Below are 20,067 nucleotides of genomic sequence, written 5' to 3' on the forward strand. Positions count from 1 at the left end.
AGAGACCCGCTCTTAGGGTTTTGTCTTGGTAGGAAAACTTACAATAGGGAATGTTTAGGTGTTTTAATTTACTTGCTGTTTATTTGAATGGGGATACCTTAACTTGGTGAAAGGGTTTGTGTGTCACCATGATCAGCAAAGCTGTATTATTTAGTGCCATTAAATACTAAGTTGGTGTGCTTTGAGTGATAAGACCAAAGTCTCCCACCATCACCACTCCGCAGTGGCTGGTGTGGTGATGTAAATGGTCAAAGCCCAAACATGACCAAGACATATTAAGGCCATTGTTCTGCAGTGAACTAGAAACGGCAGCATTTTGTGTGTGTGTGTGTTTGTGCTGTTATAGACATTCGTATCTTTTTAAAATGAATATAAAAAAAAGAGTATTAGCATTTTCAGTTTGACCAACTGATTTATTAAAATCCCAACCCAACTGGTGTTCACATAGAATGCTAATGGGTCTACCCCACGAATTTCGATTTCCACTATATTGTGCTTCATTTATTCGTTCCATTCTCCCGTTTACCTAGTAAAGGACTCATTCCCATCCGAAATAAACTGAGGCGATCTTGCAACTTTATTAACCGTTCAAACTACTTTATTCACTTCATGATTTATACCTCAACTAAACATATCCAGATCCTATCTTAACTATACTAAACTTCATAACTTACCACTCCCTCCACTTGCTAAACGTCAGGTTTTTTTTTTTTTCAACTAAACTATACTATAACTAGTGTATGGGACCCGTCATAAATAACGGTTAAATATTTAGATAGATATGCACACACCCCTCTCACCAGGTATGATTACTTCCTCTCCCCTCTACCCGAGGACTGGGAGACCATAGCGTGACCGGAAAGAAATATATATATATATATATATATATATATATATATATATATATATATATATATATAGACCTTTGTGCTTTATTAAATAGGGAAATATTAACCATAATCATCCCCTCTGGTAGCCTTGACAATTATCTTACTGTATAGTATCTCGATTCATCTGAACCTCTACCAACTTTATCGATTGAGGCGAGCCCAGAATCGTAACAGTTACTAATGTATCCTTTTCAACAGTAAATGCACTGCCAAACAAGTAGAAAGAGCAATCAGAGATTTCAGAACTCTGCTATGAAGGTTGTCATAATTTTAATCAATTCTATGGACCGAATTCTCCCTGTTTCATATGTTATTATTATTATTATTATTATTATTATTATTATTATTATTATTATTATTATTATTATTATTATTATTAGCCAAGCTACAACACGAGTTGGAAAAGCAAGATGCTATAAGCCCAAGGGCTCTAATAGGAAAAATAGCCCAGTGAGGGAAGGAAATAGGGAAATAAATAAATGATGAGAACAAATTAACAATAAATCATTCTAAAAACAGTAACAACGTCAAAACAGATATTTCATATATAAACTATTAACAACGTCAAAAACAGATATGTCATATATAAACTATAAAAAGACTCATGTCAGCCTGGTCAAAATAAAAACATTTGCTGCAACTTTGAACTTTTGAAGTTCTACTGATTCAACTACCCGATTAGGAAGATCATTCCGCAACTTGGTCACAGCTGGAATAAAACTTCTAGAATACTGTGTAGTATGAGCCTCATAATGGAGAAGGCCTGGCTATTAGAATTAACTGCCTACCTAGTATTACGAACAGGATAGAATTGTCCAGGGAGATAAATGCACTGTATAATAAAAATCCTGGATCCAGATATTTCAGACATATACCTAAAATTTCTTCGAAATTCATCCGTAACTTTTTTTTAGTTAGGTTGGTGACAAATGAAAAAAAAAAAAAAGACAGGTGAAAATATAACCTCCTAGGCGGAGGTAGTATATTAACCAGTGATTGAAAGAGCTTCGTTTCTTCATCCTGGACCCCTCACTATGGGTACAACAATCAAGCAAAATGTACATTGCTTCAATTATCATAGCAGTCTTATACCACCAGATAACTTTTCGAAATTTGATCTTCGTGAGCTCTACTGATTTTAGGTGATGTATTTTTAACATCTTTGTATAGGAGAATTTACACCAAGTTCTCTCGTTCTACCTTATTCTTCTATCTGGTCTTCAGGAGCTGACTCTCATCTTAATTTATTGCAACAAAAACTGATGGTCTAGGAAATTCCTTATTCCTGGTGTGAATATTAATATCTGGCACCATCGTTCAGGTCTTCGTGCATGTTGCATAAGATTTTTTTATAAAGCAAGTAATCCATTGCATTCATTGCAACGTTGACTGGCAGATAGTTGTAAGATACAGGAAGATGAAACTAATTTTGCCTTTTCTCAAAAGATTAATTAGCTTTTTTTTTTTTTTTTAACAAAAGGGATATATTATCAATACAATATCCTCCATATTGTCTTTAATCTATTTGCAAGGAGAACTAGAAATTTGATCATTCTAAGTCAGTGTTTCACCGGATGACATTTTCCTTGACCCAACTGGATTCAAGAAATATTTCTTTCTGTATTAACTATGATTTGAATAACAATTAGCATTCATACATAAGTATGCAAAATCTTGGATAATCGTGTCATAATATATATATATATATATATATATATATATATATATATATATATATATATATATATATATACACACACACACACACATATATATATATATATATATATATATATATATATATATATATGTATATATATATATATATGTATATATATGTGTGTATATATATATATATATATATATATATATATATATATATATATATATATATATATATATGATTTGGGGAAACTCGGTCTCAAGCCTCGGTATTGGAAAATTCGGTCTCGGAAAACTCGGTCTCAGAAAACTCAGTCTCGGTAAACTCGGTCTCGGAAAATCCGGTCTCATAACATTTTTGGAAGACTCAGTCTCGGAAAATTCGGTCTCATAAAATTCTCGGAAAACTTGGTCTCAGAAAACTCGGTCTCGGAAAATCCGGTCTCCTAAAATTGTTGGAAAACTCGGTCTCGGAAAATCCGGTCTCCTAAAATTGTTGGAAAACTCGGTCTCGGAAAATCCGGTCTCATAAATTACTCGGAAAACTCGGTCTCGGAAAATCCGGTCTCATAAAATTCTCGGAAAACTCGGTCTCGGAAAATCTGGTCTCATAAAATTCTCGGAAAACTCGGTCTCATAAAATTCTCGGAAAATCCGGTCTCATAAAATTCTCGGAAAGCTCGGTCTCAAAAAACTCAGTCTCGGAAAATCCACTCTCATGAAATTCTCGGAAAACTCGGTCTCGGAAAATCCGGTCTCATAAAATTCTCGGAAAACTCGGTCTTGGAAAATCCAGTCTCATAAAATTCTCGGAAAACTCGGTCTCAGAAAATCCGGTCTCATAAAATTCTCGGAAAACTCGGTCTCAGATAACTCGGTCTCGGAAAATCCAGTCTCATAAAATTCTCGGGAAACTCGGTCTCGGAAAATCCAGTCTCATAAAATTCTCGGAAAACTCGGTCTCAGATAACTCGGTCTCGGAAAATCCAGTCTCATAAAATTCTCGGAAAACTCGGTCTCAGATAACTCGGTCTCGGAAAATCCTGTCTCATAAAATTCTCGGAAAGTTTGGTCTCAGAAAACTCGGTCTCGGAAAATCTAGTCTCATAAAATTCTCGGAAAACTTGATCTCAAAAAACTCGGTCTAGGAAAATCTGGTTTCATAAAATTCTCGGAAAATTCGGTCTCAGAAAACTCGGTCTCGGAAAATCCGGTCTCTTAAAATTGTTGGAAAACTCGGTCTCAGAAAACTTGGTGTCGGTAAATCCGGTCTCCTAAAATTGTCGGAAAAAACTCGGTCTCAAAAAACTCTGTCTCGGAAAATCAGGCCTCATAAAATTCTCGGAAAACTCGATCTCAGAAAACTCGGTCTCGGAAAATCCGGTCCCATAAAATTCTTGGGAAACTCGGTCTCATAAAACTAGTTCTCGGAAAAATCGGTCTCGGAAAACTTGGTATGGAAAATTCTGTATCAGAAGACTGGGACTCTGTGCCTGCCTCTTAAAAACCTTCATATGTTTTCGTTAAGTTATGTTTATAGGGTACTAAATACAAAATTAATTAATAAAAGATTGATTTTGTATAAATATTTTTTAGTAATTAATTAAGTATCTATTAGGTAAACAGAACATGAAGAACAGCTAAAAGATCAATCTTATTACTTCCATCGTACTTTTTGGCTAATGTTTCAATACGATTGTCAAGTTTTTCATATTTTTTTTTTCTAACTAGGTTTCCTAGTTGCAAATATAGCATCTTTGTTTGTATTAGTGTGTCTTCCTTTATCCATGAAATCAATAAATTTCCTGATAATGGGTTTTTTGCACTAACAACGATAACTCATTGTCAGCGTTGTACTGGCTTTTAAAGATCTAAATCACAATTTAGTCGGTAAAGCCCCTGCCACATATGAAAGAAACACCCAACTGTTTCACAACTTAAAAGATTATTTTGCCATCTTGTCTTGGATTCTCTTATGGATCGAGCTTGCATGCATTATTACCCATATCACATCGTAAAATGCCGTTATCCCGTCGGCACTGTGCAAACGGAAATCATTCATGTAATTTTCGTCCTCGATTAATTTTTCTTTACCATTTGAGATTCAACACACTTGTGTGGTGTGCATTTAATAATTTATATGCTTAACTTGAATATCATGTATTAAGTGATTTTAAATAAACAATTATCTATTTTATTTGCCCCTCTTAAACGGTCTTAGAGCACACGATCATTTTTTTCTACCATTTCAGAAGTTGATATTCAATGGGATTTTAAGCCAGAGTTTTCTAACACCGATTCCAAGACACAGTTTTCCTAGCACCTCTTATTTATGTGTTTATAAGTAGATAGATAGATATATTTGCATGTATACTGCATGTGTATACATGAATATATGATATACGAATCTTTATAAAAAAGAAATAATAGTGGGCTGCCAAGAAGTAGCGGTCAGTCAAAACGAAATAATCGGAATAAATATTAATGAAAAAGGGAAAACTGGGATGAACTTTCCATACATACACATATATATATATATATATATATATATATATATATATATATATATATATACATATATATATACATATATATATATACATATACATATATATATATACATATATATATATATGCATATATATATACATATATATATATATATATATATATATATATATATATATATATATATATATATGCCTCTGTAACCTTATTTTATACGAGTATTTACGTTGGAACAATTATTTTCTCAAGCCATGACCTCTCCAAAGTAGCCAAAAGATGAAAAACTTTTGATTGAATTTTCATTTTTTTTCCCAACCACCATCGAAAGCGCTTTAAAAAATTCATCTTCTTCTTTGTCTGCATCTTTTCCCACTTCTGTGTGGGGTCGATGTTTCACAATTTACACTGGCCATATTGGTTTTGGGTAATTTTTCATGGCCGGATGCCTTTCCTGCAGGCAGGCAGTTAATTCTAATAGCCAGGCCTTCTCCATCATGAGGCTCAATACTACACAGTATTCTAGAAGTTATATTCCAGCTGTTACCAAGTTGTGGAATGATCTTCCTAATCGGGTAGTTGAATCAGTAGAACTTCAAAAGTTCAAAGTTGGAGCAACTGTTTTTATGTTGACCAGGCTGACATGAGTCTTTTTTAGTTTATATATATGACATATCTGTTTTTGACGTTGTTAATAGTTCATATATGACATATCTGTTTTGACGTTATTACTGTTTTTAGAATGATATTTTGTTAATTTTTTCTCATCACTTATTTATTTCCTTATTCCCTTTCCTCGCTGGGCTATTTTTCCCTATTGGAGCCCTTGGGCTTATAGCATCTTGCTTTTCCAACTAGGGTTGTAGCTTGGCTAGTAATAATAATAATAATAATAATAATAATAATAATAACCTTTCCCATTTACCCGGGCTTGGGACCGGCACTAAGTTGAGGTTGGCTTGCCCCCCCCCCCCCCCCCCCCCGACAATGAATACATACACATACATATACCCAGGCACTTCCCCCAATTTTTGGGGGTAGCTGACATCAAACAAATGAAGCAAAAAAGGGGACCTTTCCTCTCTACGTTCCTCCCACCCTGACAAGGGACTCAACCGAGTTCGGCTGATACTGCTAGGATGCCACAGCCCATCCTCCCCCGTTATCCACCTCAGATGAATGGGGAAAAGAAATCCGAAAATATTTCAGGTCATGACGAATGATCTCAAAATATCCCATACTGTTAGAATGCGGGGCTCGCTGCTTCTAAGAGATTAGTTGTGATGGCCGATGTGGTAATGTCCTTGACTGGTGAACGCCAGACTGAGGTTCGAGACACGCTTCAAACACGTTAGTTTCTTCGGTCGCTGCAACCTCTTCATCCTTGTGAGCTAATGATGGGGGTTTGGGACTGCCTACTTGTCTTATCTGCTGAGCCATCAACAGCCATTGCCTGGCCATCCTTGGTCCTAGCTTTAGTGGAGAGAGGGAACTTTGGCGCTGATCATATTGTCAGACTCTAGGTCAGTGTCACTGTCCCTTGCCTGTGCCATTCATTAACGGCCTTTAAACTGTACGTGATGTTTACGTGGATCCTCATTTGTTATTATTATTATTATTATTATTATTATTATTATTATTATAGATAAAGAACCACGCATCTGAACAATCGAGTGTCTATCAATCCTTGCAGAATCCTATTATAAAAAGCAATCTAGATTAAAGGATACAATTGAATGTTTAATCTCTGTGTAAACATTTTCATCAGCCGGTATTTTGCATGTTATGAACGGCGGGGTTTCAAATTGCTCTTTTCGTGATATCGAATACTTCAGGTTAAGAAATAAATACAGTAAAGTTTTGGAGAATTCGCAAACGGTACAAATCAGAGAACGGTGTTTTTTTTTTTTTTTTTTTTTTTTTTTTTTTTTTTTTTTTTTTTTGAGACACTCGCTCAAACTATACAAACGAATTATGTCCACATATAGTAAAACCTTGGAACATGATAGCCCTCTCTGTTCGGTCGGACCTCAGTACACAGTACAGTACAAACAATTCAGACTATTGATTAACAGGTGAATCAATAGTTTCTATTTCGTCTGAGTCACGAGGTGGAGGTTGTCTCGCAAAGAATTTCATTATTATTATTATTTTTATTATTATTATTATTATTATTAGTATTATTATTATTATTATTTTATTATTATTATTATTATTATTATTATTATCATCATTATTTTATTATTATTATTATTATTATTATTATTATTATTATCATTATTTTATTATTATATTATTATTATTATTATTATTATTATTATTATTATTATTATTAGGTAAGCTATAACCCTAGTTGGAAAAGCAGGATGCTATAAGACCAGTGAGGAAGAGAAATAAAGAAATGAATAAAGTGCAAGAGAAGTGATGAACAAGAAGTGATGAACAAGAAGTGATGAACAATTAATATAAGATATTTTAAGAACATTAACAACGTTAAGATAGATCTTTCATATATAAACTATAAAGAGAGACTTATGTCAGTTTGTTCAAAATAAAAATATTCGCTGCAAATTTGAACATTTTTATTGAAACAAGTTTTAGTATACATTTTAACTATTTATTAGTTATAATTTATCAAGATTTTGATATCTATTAGAACACATTCAGGCTTAGGGAGCTCTGGAATTGTCTCTTATAACGCATGTAAAGGTTTAGATTCCACTCATGAATGGCAGAGGCTAGGGACAGTAGCATTACCGTAGCTATAGTCAATTCTTTTTAGCGAGGCAGATTTACACCGACTCGCAGGGGTGCCCTTTTAGCTCGGAAAAGTATTCTGATTGGTTGGACAAGATAATTCTAACCAATCAGATGGCAGGAAACATTTTTTCGAGCTTAAAGGGCACCGCTGTGAGTCAGTGCAAATGCGCCTCATTAAATAAGAATGTAGTATAGTAGGACAATGCCATAGAGACTGACCATATCACATATGATCAGCGACCAAGCGACCAGGGAGCGCCAAGCAATGGCTGCTGATGACTCTGTGGCGGGATGGTGCAAAACAACCCCCACACCCTTGAATCTTTCTTACTGGCAATTGTCTCCTCAACACATACTTTCCCCTTACGTTATCATAAACTGGACTCTTAGACAAAAGGACAAACAAAACAAAACATACCCCTAAAACTATATTTCCTAATACCACAATACTTAACATGGAACCATTCACAATCAAAATAATAATCACACTTACAACTAATCATAAACTTCACACTAAATATACAATAACCACCATTCAAATAATCAACAAAACCCCTAACAAAACTTAAATCAACCGCACTCCAACACCCAAATAAATATCTGTGTTCATATATATTTTATAGACACCAACACTGTCTATACACACAAGCCAACTGTCTTTTATGGCACAACACCACTATATGAAACCCGAAGACTGTCTTAAATTTCCATAACGGCCTTAACTCCTCGGGGTCATGGGTGTCATCGTCGTCGATATTATCATCATCCGAAATCTTAATTGTAATAAACAGGCCAGGCTGTCAACAGTTGGTCAATCAAATGAGCAGTCCAAACAAAATCGTAATACAGGCCAAGTCATCAACAATACATCCACTTTCTGAAAAACTTTGGTCTCTCCAAAGGAGGAATCACGGCCTGCCCAAAAAAAAAAAAAAACACTTATGAACTCTCCTAACTAACTGAACTATCGCGCTATAATCAAAGATAAATAATAAATTGTTCCTATCATTCACAATCACAACAAGCAAAGAGAAACAAAACTGTACTTACTTAGAATATAAACCAATCACTTCCACGCTGGTAATAAAGAATGATAATAAGATAGTAAATCCAGCAATCACACACACAACCGCCTCTATCAGCAGTCAAATCAAAAAGCATTCGCTCTGAAACATTCACCACTGTCGTAACCTAACTAAAAACATAAACAAACAATCTCATTTAAACCAACAGTCTTTCTCACCACAAACAATCGATACACTAACTACTTTCGCTCGCTAACACAATCTCTCTCTCTCTCTCTCTCTCTCTCTCTCTCTCTCTCTCTCTCTCTCTCTCTGGATTTGGCAAAAGAAAAAAAGAAAAAGAAAACAAAAATTAATCCTCCACATTCCTCCCCCCTTACTTTGCCAAATCCGTCTCACACAAAACTTACAATATTTTTTTCATTACCCAGTCGCAGTCGGGAACGGGACCTCTACTCCGAGTAACTGGGCCCCCATATACTCTCTCATTCACTTCTTCCATATCACAATCATTCGCTACATGAACACTATTCCTATTTAAATCCCTATCATCTAATATATCATGTACAATGCCATCTACCTCGTTCTCATCTGGCCCTAAAATCTCACTTATTTCTGTCAGTAATTCATCCATTTCATCAAAACCATTTTCAACTTTAATAAAAGATTCATTCATACTACTTATCATTCTCATATCTCTCTCTCTCGCATTCGTCATACTTCCTTTTACATCATCTAAGGAAAAACCACATACACTATAGGTATCATTCATACTCAGCCATGATACATCTGTATTAACACATTTATCTTCCATACACACTTGCACATTTACACCCTTGTCATACTTATTTCTATTCTCACTTTTACCTATAAATTTCCCTTGCACTTTCTCCTCACTTAAAACTTTCAAACGCCTCTTTTTCCTATATTCAACTAACACTAATTGTTTATTTTCCAGTCGTAACTTCTCATGCATACTAGATTCATACTTGCTCATTTCCAACCAATTATTCATCCCATTCTCACAAACATTGATCCTATTCCTTCCACACACACAGGAGGACTCACCCAGCTGAACCCTCTTACACTCTAGTTTCCCGAACATCCTAGCTGATTTACTCCCTTCTTCCTACATACCCTAGCAACATGCCCATCTACACCACATTCAGTACACTTACCCCGCGGCTCCTTGCACATTCTAGCATAATGACCATCCTTACCACAATTACCACAAATCACATTCATACGATTACTACGACATCCACTCGCTATGTGCCCAGTCATACCACACCGATAACATTTTACCCCTTTCTCTTTCTTGCACTCTATGACCTACCTCACCACATCCAAAACAAGCACCTAGAGCCCATCTACATTCATTCTTCTTATGCCCTACTTCCCACACCTATAACACTTCTCCTCACGGATACAACTACCTGACCTACCTCGCTGCACACTAGCACTCCTATCCCTCCAAACCTGATTCCCTTGCCTAAACCCTTCATTTGTCCTTACAGGTATTCCCACATTACTCGCCCTAACACTCCTATGTACTACGCTATCAGCTACCCTCATCGGTCCTCTCATAACAGCATCTCAAAAACTAACAAATTCTGGCACACTTTCCTCCATTCCAGTTCTTACACTCACAGATTTACTTTCTTTCATGCACCTATCTAACTCATAATCCTCAACTATCTCTAGTACATCATCCCATGTCAATCTCTCTTGCGTCCATCTCATTTTCTCCTTCCGTTTCAAATTAATAAATTCACACACATTCTCAGGTATGGTCGCCAAAAATTTCCTCATTAACTCCTTATTCTCATTTATGCCTTTATTCCCATACTTCTTCCTAGCTAACGTTTCCAACCTACATACATACATTGATATAGCTTCTCCTGCATTCATCCTTGCCTCATCAAAATCATTCTTACGCTTATACCTAACACTCCCTTTCATACGTTTCACCTGCTCAATTATTCTCTTTTTCACACTTTCATAATCAACATCCCCTACACTCATTATCACACCATACATCGTCAACAAATACCCAGTCAAATGTTCTCCTAACTCCCTAGCCCAAACACTCTTACTATCACCATACTTATCCTGACAATACCTCTCATACTCCCTAAAAAAATCATACACATCCCTACTACTATGCTCATTGAACCTTTCACACCTCGGTACCTCTCTCATAAACACTGTCTTACAAACTTCAATTTCATTCTCACTATCTTCACTGCCTACTCCCTTGTTACCTTCTTCCTCATTTGAATATAATGAATCCACTTCAACACTTAAATTCTTATCCTTAACCATTCCCTTCTTACCCTTTTTCCTACTTACCACTTTCACCCATTCACGATCATCCTTGCTATCATCCTGACACTTTTTCTTCTCTTTCTTTACATCACTTTTACCTTTCTTCTCATTCTTCCTATCACATTTCTGTTCATCCTTACTATGCCTAATTCCCTTATCTTCAATCTCACTCTTCAATCTCACTATCACTATTACTATTACTATCACTATCACTTCCTTTCCCATTATCACCTACCTTAACCTTCTCTTCCACTATCAACCCATTACCCGAAGCTGAGGACACTCCTCCGACTGCACCTTCACCCATTAAAGTCTTCATCATCCCCATTACTTGCCCCATCATAGCTTCCAATCGTCTCTCCATTCATTCCTCATTCTCTTGCATTCTCATCTCAAAACTTTCTTCCACTCTCTCTACAGTTCCCTGAATTTCCGTCAGTTTCCTATGCATCTCCTCATTCTCACACCTTAACCACTTATTCTCTTGCAACAACTTCTCCTCTCGCTCCTCACTCAACCGCAATTCCTCCCTCAGTAACTTTAACTGTTCTTCCATTTTCAGTCTTATATCTAATTTCTTAACCTAATTCAGTCCTTCGTCAAAGAGTCCAGCTTCAATCCCACCTCGGCTGTCCCTGTTCGGGATGTTGCAAAACAACCCCCACACCCTTGAATCTTACTTACTGGCAATTGTCTCCTCAACACATACTTTCCCCTTACGTTATCATAAACTGGACTCTTAGACAAAAGGACAAACAAAACAAAACATACCCCTAAAACTATATTTCCTAATACCACAATACTTAACATGGAACCATTCACAATCAAAATAATAATCACACTTACAACTAATCATAAACTTCACACTAAATATACAATAACCACCATTCAAATAATCAACAAAACCCCTAACAAAACTTGAATCAACCGCACACCAACACCCAAATAAATATCTGTGTTCATATATATTTTATAGACACCAACACTGTCTATACACACAAGCCAACTGTCTTTTATGGCACAACACCACTATATGAAACCCGAAGACTGTCTTAAATTTCCATAACGGCCTTAACTCCTCGGGGTCATGGGTGTCATCGTCGTTGATATCATCATCATCATCATCGTCATACGAAATCTTAATTGTAATAAACAGGCCAGGTCGTCAACAGTTGGTCAATCAAATGAGCAGTCCAAACAAAATCGTCATACAGGCCAAGTCATCAACAATACATCCACTTTCTGAAAAACTTTGGTCTCTCCAAAGGAGGAATCACGGCCTGCCAAAATAAAAAAAAAACACTTATGAACACTCTTAACTAACTGAACTATCGCACTATAATCAAAGATAAATAATAAATTGTTCCTATCATTCACAATCACAACAAGCAAAGATAAACAAAACTGTACTTACTTAGAATATAAACCAATCACTTCCACGCTGGTAATAAAGAATGATAATAAAATAGTAAATCCAGCAATCACACACACAACTGCCTCTATCAGCAGTCAAATCAAAAAGCATTTGCTCCGAAACATTCACCACTGTCGTAACCTAACTAAAAACATAAACAAACAATCTCATTTAAACCAACAGTCTTTCTCACCACAAACAATCGATACACTAACTACTTTCGCTCGCTAACACAATCTCTCTCTCTCTCTCTCTCTCTCTCTCTCTCTCTCTCTCTCTCTCTCTCTCTCTCTCTCTCTCTCTCTCTGGATTTGGCAAAAGAAAAAAAGAAAAAGAAAACAAAAATTAATCCTCCACAACTCAGCTTCCCCTAAACGTCCATCCTTACCTCACAAAGATCACGAGGCAGGGATGTTTCCAATAGGCCACCACGATACGTCCTTTCAAATAAAAAATTCGTTTGGCTTAGATTTTATAATTCAGTATAATAATCCAAATGCTTATTTTTCTTCAGTTCAATGAAATCGAAAATAGTCATTTATGAATTCCTGTGGTTATTAAATTGAATTTTACAGCTACCTGAAGCAAAAGAGCTTTTCTCTGAACGAAATTCATTGTAACATCAGTTAATCGGTTTTGTCATTAACATTTCATTTACTATTGGTAAGGAAATTTCCTTGCATTTTCGTTATTGGAACCGAAATTGATAATTCCCAAAAGCCCCCGGCCAAGTTTCGAATTACGTGAATTAATGAAGTCTTTCGGCGCAAATCGTCCAGAAGTTAAGTCATTCAAGTGATTAGATTATGAAAGGCTTTTCCATCTCATTCCTCCGAGTGACATATCAATAATTTCATTTTTCATATTACAGTATAACTCAGACATGTTTATGTGGGAATGAAAATTCTATCGTTGTAATTCCAAATGGATTAAAGAAAATAGAGAGAGAAATGATGTTGATAGTATACCAATTTTCTTAGAAAAAAGGTTAAGTATATTAAATTTTATTTTAGTGAGGCATATTTGCACAGACTCGCAAGGGTGCCCTTTTTGCTGGGAAAAGTTTCCTGATCGCTGATTGGTTGGACAAGATCATTCTAACCAATCAGTGATCAGGAAACTTTTCCGAGCTAAAAGGGCACCGCTGCAAGTCGGGGCAAATGCGCCTCATTGAAATAAATTGAGTATAGTCTTTAGAGCTAAGGTTGACTGAATGTTTTAGTTCTGTGTCACTCCTTTGTAGTAATTCGCTTCTATTTGCATTTCCTCAGTTTTGATCTTTGAACACAGGATTTCTTGGCACACTTTTGTTGTATTACAGATGTGTTTAACGGAATTGTTAGCAAATAACCATAAAAATGCCTTTCATTTTGTCAAAATGTTTCGGCCCTCTTATTACTCACTTTTATATATTTCATGTGTCAGTACGGTCCTAAAAAGGTTTATCCATTTTCAATGATGTACAAAATCGTTTCTTTTACATTTTTTAGGCCGTGTTCAGGGACCAACGTTTTTCAATTCTTGAAAGCATTATAGATGAGGGACATTGTAATGATAAATCTTCTGTTAATAGTGTTCTCTTGCTTGAGGGTACACTCGTGCACACTGTTCCATCTCGTTTCTCTTTCTATTGTTTTGTTAAAGATTTTATAGTTTATATAGGAAATATTTATTTTAATGTTACTATTCTTAAAATATTTTATTTTTCATTATTTCCTTTCCTCACTGGGCTATTTTCCCTATTGGGGCCCCTGGGTTTATAGCACCATGCTTTTCCAACTAGGGTTGTAGCTTAGCATTTAATAATAATAATGGTAATAATACCCGAGCCGTGAAAAATATCGTTCAAATATTTAGATAGATATACACGCACACAGATTTAACCCTTCCCACCCCCTCACCCTTTCCTAACTGCAACCCACTGGTTCGGCAATTTGTAGGAATATGTGGTTTTAGAGTGTACCTCTCGGGCTAACCCCTCTCACCAGGGTATGACCAAGATCTAGTATGACTACTCCCTCTCCCCTTACCCGAGGTACGAGGAGAAACCTGGTAATCATATGTCTGGTAATGTATCTGAACGTGACCTGAAAGAAATATATATATATTTATATATATATATATATATATATATACATATACATATATATATATATATATATATATATGCATGCATACATATACGAAGGCATTTCTCCCAATTTTGGGGGGTAGCCGACATCACACAAATGAAACAAAAAGGGGACGTCTACTCTCAACGTTCCTCCCTGCCTGGCAAGGGACTCAACCGAGTTCGGCTGGTAATGCTAGGGTGCCACAGACCACTGTCCCCCGTTATCCACCGCAGATGAAGCTTCATGACACTGAATCCCCTACTGCTGCTACCTCCGTGGTCATCCAAGGCACCGGAGGAAGCAGCAGGGCCTACCGGAACTGCGTCACAATCGCTCGCCATTCATTCCTATATATATATATATATATATATATATATAGTCAGACCAGACACTCTTATGTAGATTAGATAACTTTAGTTGATAATTTATTCCTGGATAGTTTTGAATCAGATCGCATTTTAAGGGGTAAAAAAATCTTTGCCAATATTGCATTAAAATCAAACCCTTTAACGGCAGTGCAAGACGCTTTGCGCAATTTCATACAAAAGTAAATACTGATTTTCTAGATGTTTATCGTCTTGCCTTTAATTACGTCCATATTTATCTGCCTTAAACTTAAGTTTCTAAACACAAATCTTCAGAGTTAATCCTTCTTTTGTTTAATTTGCGTTCTTTTCTTCAACTACCTCCTGGAATCTAGCTCGTGTTAACTACCTGTTTAGCTTGAGAGGAATAGTGAATGTGTTTGCCAGTATATTTTGATTTTAAGTGGCTTCTTTTTCTATCATATATAGCATATGATGTCAATTTGGAGTAGTCTAACCTCTATAATGATTGCTATATTAATTGTTCATTACCTCTATTACAGTTTATTTAATTCTTTATTTTTATTCCACACTTGGCTGTTTTTCCCTAGAGCCCTTACGCTTATAACAGTATCCTGCTTTTCCAAATAGGCTTGTAGCTTAGGCTAATAATAATAATAATAATAATAATAATAATAATAATAATAATAGTAATAATAATAATAATGATAATAATAATAATACACCCATTGCAATCTTCTAGGACGAGTGTTGTTTTCTTTCAAAAGATACCAAAATGTTTATAGAAAACCTAAGTTACTTAGTTGTTAAAGATCTACTGAGGGGTTTTGCCTAAATTACCTTGAAGATATGAGACGATAATTTCTCCATAACTCAACACACCTTTTATGTCCTTTTCCCAGACCAAGAAATAATATATAATACAATGCCTATTCCCATGTTTATAAAAGGACCAATTACTGCAAATTTAACTTGTTTCCAGTCCCCGCTAAGGTTCCTGAAAAGTTATTCCAATTCTGAGTCATCAGCACCCATTGCCTGGCATTCCCTGGACCTACATTGGGTTGAGAGGGGCCCTGGGCTGTGATCACAATAAGGCATTGTCACTGTACCGTGACTCTGCCATTTATGGGCAACTTTTAAACCTCTAAATAGAATCATAACAATTGTTTTCCTGGAAGTCATTGTGAACATAAACAATTACGTAACAAGCTACTTATATATAAAAGTCGTAATATGTTTATTTCATCCTTGGTTAAGTATATGTGTCTAGATTATTATTCCGATTGATTTTAAAGTATAAGCTACCTTTGGTCTTATATATTACCTGTGCAATTACTTTGATTTTACCATATGCTAAATTACACCTACATCTGAAGCCCGGTCCTTTTTTTGGGCAGGATCTATGGAACTCATTATATATGGCATACAGGTCTCTCTCTCCCTCTCTCTCTCATTTCTGAATTATACTGCTTCTTATTAAAATAACTATTACTACTACTACTACTACTACTACTACTACTACTACTACTACTACTACTACTACTACTACTAATGAAAAGAAACATATCCACTGTAATAATTTTGTAAAACTGTAAAAAAAAAAAAAAAAAAAAAGTTAATTACTCGTCACAATTAATCCAGATATATCAGCCAATTGTTTATTTGTTTTTCCTTGCCAATAAACCCATTTCCTTTAAAAAGGTGACTTTAGAAAAAAATGCCACTAAGAATGAAAAAAAAAAACAATTGTACATTTATCAAAAAAAATTTCAAACAGTGTATAATCCAGTAGTTGTAGGTTATAACATGTTCCCATTTATAAACTTGAAATACGTGTAAATTTTGAAAATGACCTGTCTCCCGACATGACAGGTATGTCATGTCTGATGAAGGATTTTTTTTTCTTTTTCTTCCTTATAAGGCTAATACGACTTTTTATTTTAGGACACATTATGTTGATGAGGCCTGTCTCGAATAATGAAGGTTCCAACTTCTTAAATTTTTCTTTAAGAACGTAATATGAATGCCTGTGTGACCATGTATGCGTGTATGTATATATATATATATATATATATACTTACATATATACATATATATATATGCATATATATACATTATATACATTATATATACGCTCATATATATATATATATGTATATATATATCTATATATATATATATATATATATATGTATATATATATCTATATATGTATATATATATATATATATACTGATATATATACATTATACACTGATATATATATATATATATATATTATATATATATATATATATATACTGTATATATACACATATGTATATATATACATATATATATATATATATATATATCTCCAGTGAACAGCGGAGTACTCCAAGGGAATATGTCACCTATGTTGTTTATCCTCCTCATGGACTTTGTAATGTGTAGAACAGTCAGAGATGGTGGAGAAGGATTGGACTGAATTGGTGATTGGAATTTAGCAGACCTAGAATTTGCTGACGATACTGTTCTTCTTAGCAGAACACCACAGGATCTGCAATGATTGCTTACCAGAATGCATGAAATACCACACGAGGTGGGGCTGAAGATAAATAGAAGAAAGACAGAGATGATGAGAACGGGGTATGCAATGGAAGATGAAATATCATTGGAAGGAGAAAGGATTAATGAGGTAGAATCATTTAAGTATTTAGGAACAATGATCTTCAATTCAGGGTCTTTAGAATTGGAATTTAGTGAAAGATTGAAAAAAGCAAATCAGACAGTGGCTAGGTTAAGTAAAATTTGGAAATCAAATCGCCTAAAATTTCATATAAAAATCATACTATATATCAGTTAGTGAGATCGGTGTTATTCTATGGAAACGAATCATGGTATGACAATGAAACAATCTCCAATAGATTTAGTAGATTTGAGAATAGAGCCCTTAGAAGCATATTGGGAGTTAAATGGCAGGACATGATTAGAAATGAAACTATAAGAGAGGTTACTAGGAAATGATGAATAGAGATGTATTGAAGACAGAGACGACTGGCGAAATCTAACTGAGGTCTTTTGCGTCAATAGGCGTAGGATGATGATGATGATGATATATATATATATATATATATATATACATATATATATATATATATATATGTATATATGTCTGTGTGTGTATGTGTGTATCATCATCATAATCATCATCAACATCATCATCTTCATCAGCCGTTTCTAGTCTACTGCAGGACAAGAACAAACCCATATCTTTTTATGGTCTTTCTATGTCAGTCTATCCCCGCAAATTTTCTTGGTTCGTCAATCCATTTTCTTCTCTTTCTTCTGATTCATTTGCAATGTCTAGTGGCCCATTCGGTTATTCTTCTTGTCCATCGATTATCTGTTATTTTTAGTGTGTCCTTTCATGTCCGTTTCTTTTTCTTGCAATTTTCCAAAATCTCCCAAGTTCCTAATGTCTTTTTCTCCACTATACTTGAGAAATGTTTGTCATTTAAAAATAGGGTTGACTTGACAAGAGAGCCATTAATAAAAATAGACACATTCGTCATTGGTTGGTGAATATTACAAAATCTTAATCCAATCGGGGGAATATTCGTAACTCAGAAGGGGCAATAAGTTGATACTTTCATTCAAAATATATGTCTACTTGAAGCATGTGAAAAATGATATATTTAGTTTTTATGTTTGAGACCTTAAAGAGAATTTAGTTAGAACTTTGATATGGACTGAAAATTTATTAGAAATTATTCTCTCTCTCTCTCTCTCTCTCTCTCTCTCTCTCTCTCTCTCCTTTAGAAGAGAATTTAAACTGAACTTTGAAGTGGACTGAAAACTTGTTGAAAATTATTATCTGCCCATCATATATCTATCCTACAAGTCTCTCTCTCTCTCTCTCTCTCTCTCTCTCTCTCTCTTTGAAATGGACTGAAAATTTATTATAGATTATTTTCTGCCCATCTCTCTCTCTCTCTCTCTCTCTCTCTCTCTCTCCTTTGGAATGGACTGAAATTTATTATAAATTATTTTCTGCCCATCTTATCTCTCTCTCTCTCTCTCTCTCTCTCTCTCTCTCTCTCAAAGAGAATTTAGATTTAACTATGAAATGAACTGAAAATTTATTGTAAATTATTTTCTGCCCATCGTATCTCTCTCTCTCTCTCTCTCTCTCTCTCTCTCTCTCAAAGAGAATTTAGATTGAACTATGAAATGAACTGAAAATTTATTGTAAATTATTTTCCCTCTCTCTCTCTCTCTCTCTCTCTCTCTCTCTCTCTCTCAAAGAGAACTTCGATTGAACTTTGAAGTGAACTGAAAATTTGATGGAAATTATTTTCTCTCTCTCTCTCTCTCTCTCTCTCTCTCTCTCTCTCAAAGAGAATTTAGATTTAACTATGAAATGAACTGAAAATTTATTGTAAATGATTTTCTCTCTCTCTCTCTCTCTCTCTCTCTCTCTCTCTCTCTCTCTCAAAGAGAATTTAAATTCAACTATGAAATGAACTGAAAATTTATTGTAAATTATTTTCTGCCCATCTTATTTCTTTCTCTCACTCTCTCTCTCGAAGAAAATTTAGATTTAACCATGAAATGAACTGAAAATCTTTTGGAAATGATTTTCTGCCCATCTTTTCTCTTTCTCCTCTCTAAAAGAAAATTTAAATTGAACTATGAAATGAACGGAAAATTTATTGGAAATTATTTTCTGCCCATCTTACCTCTTTCTCCTCTCTCAAAGAGAACTTCGATTAAACTTTGAAGTGAACTGAAAATTTGATGGAAATTATTTTCTCTCTCTCTCTCTCTCTCTCTCTCTCTCTCTCTCTCTCTCTCTCTCTCGTCAACTACTTTCAACCACTACATTTACCACAAGCAAATTAAGCCCCTTCCCTTCATTCAAAACCAATTTCAATTCTTAATTATATTGAGGAGAGTCGAGTAGTCCTCCAATCGATGTGACTTGTTTGGTATTACCACGGGTTCAAAAGGAGTCTACATCACATTAAGTATATATATATATATGTATATATATATATA

Source organism: Palaemon carinicauda, chromosome 33 (genome assembly GCF_036898095.1).
Source record: "Palaemon carinicauda isolate YSFRI2023 chromosome 33, ASM3689809v2, whole genome shotgun sequence".
Lineage (NCBI taxonomy): Eukaryota > Metazoa > Arthropoda > Malacostraca > Decapoda > Palaemonidae > Palaemon > Palaemon carinicauda.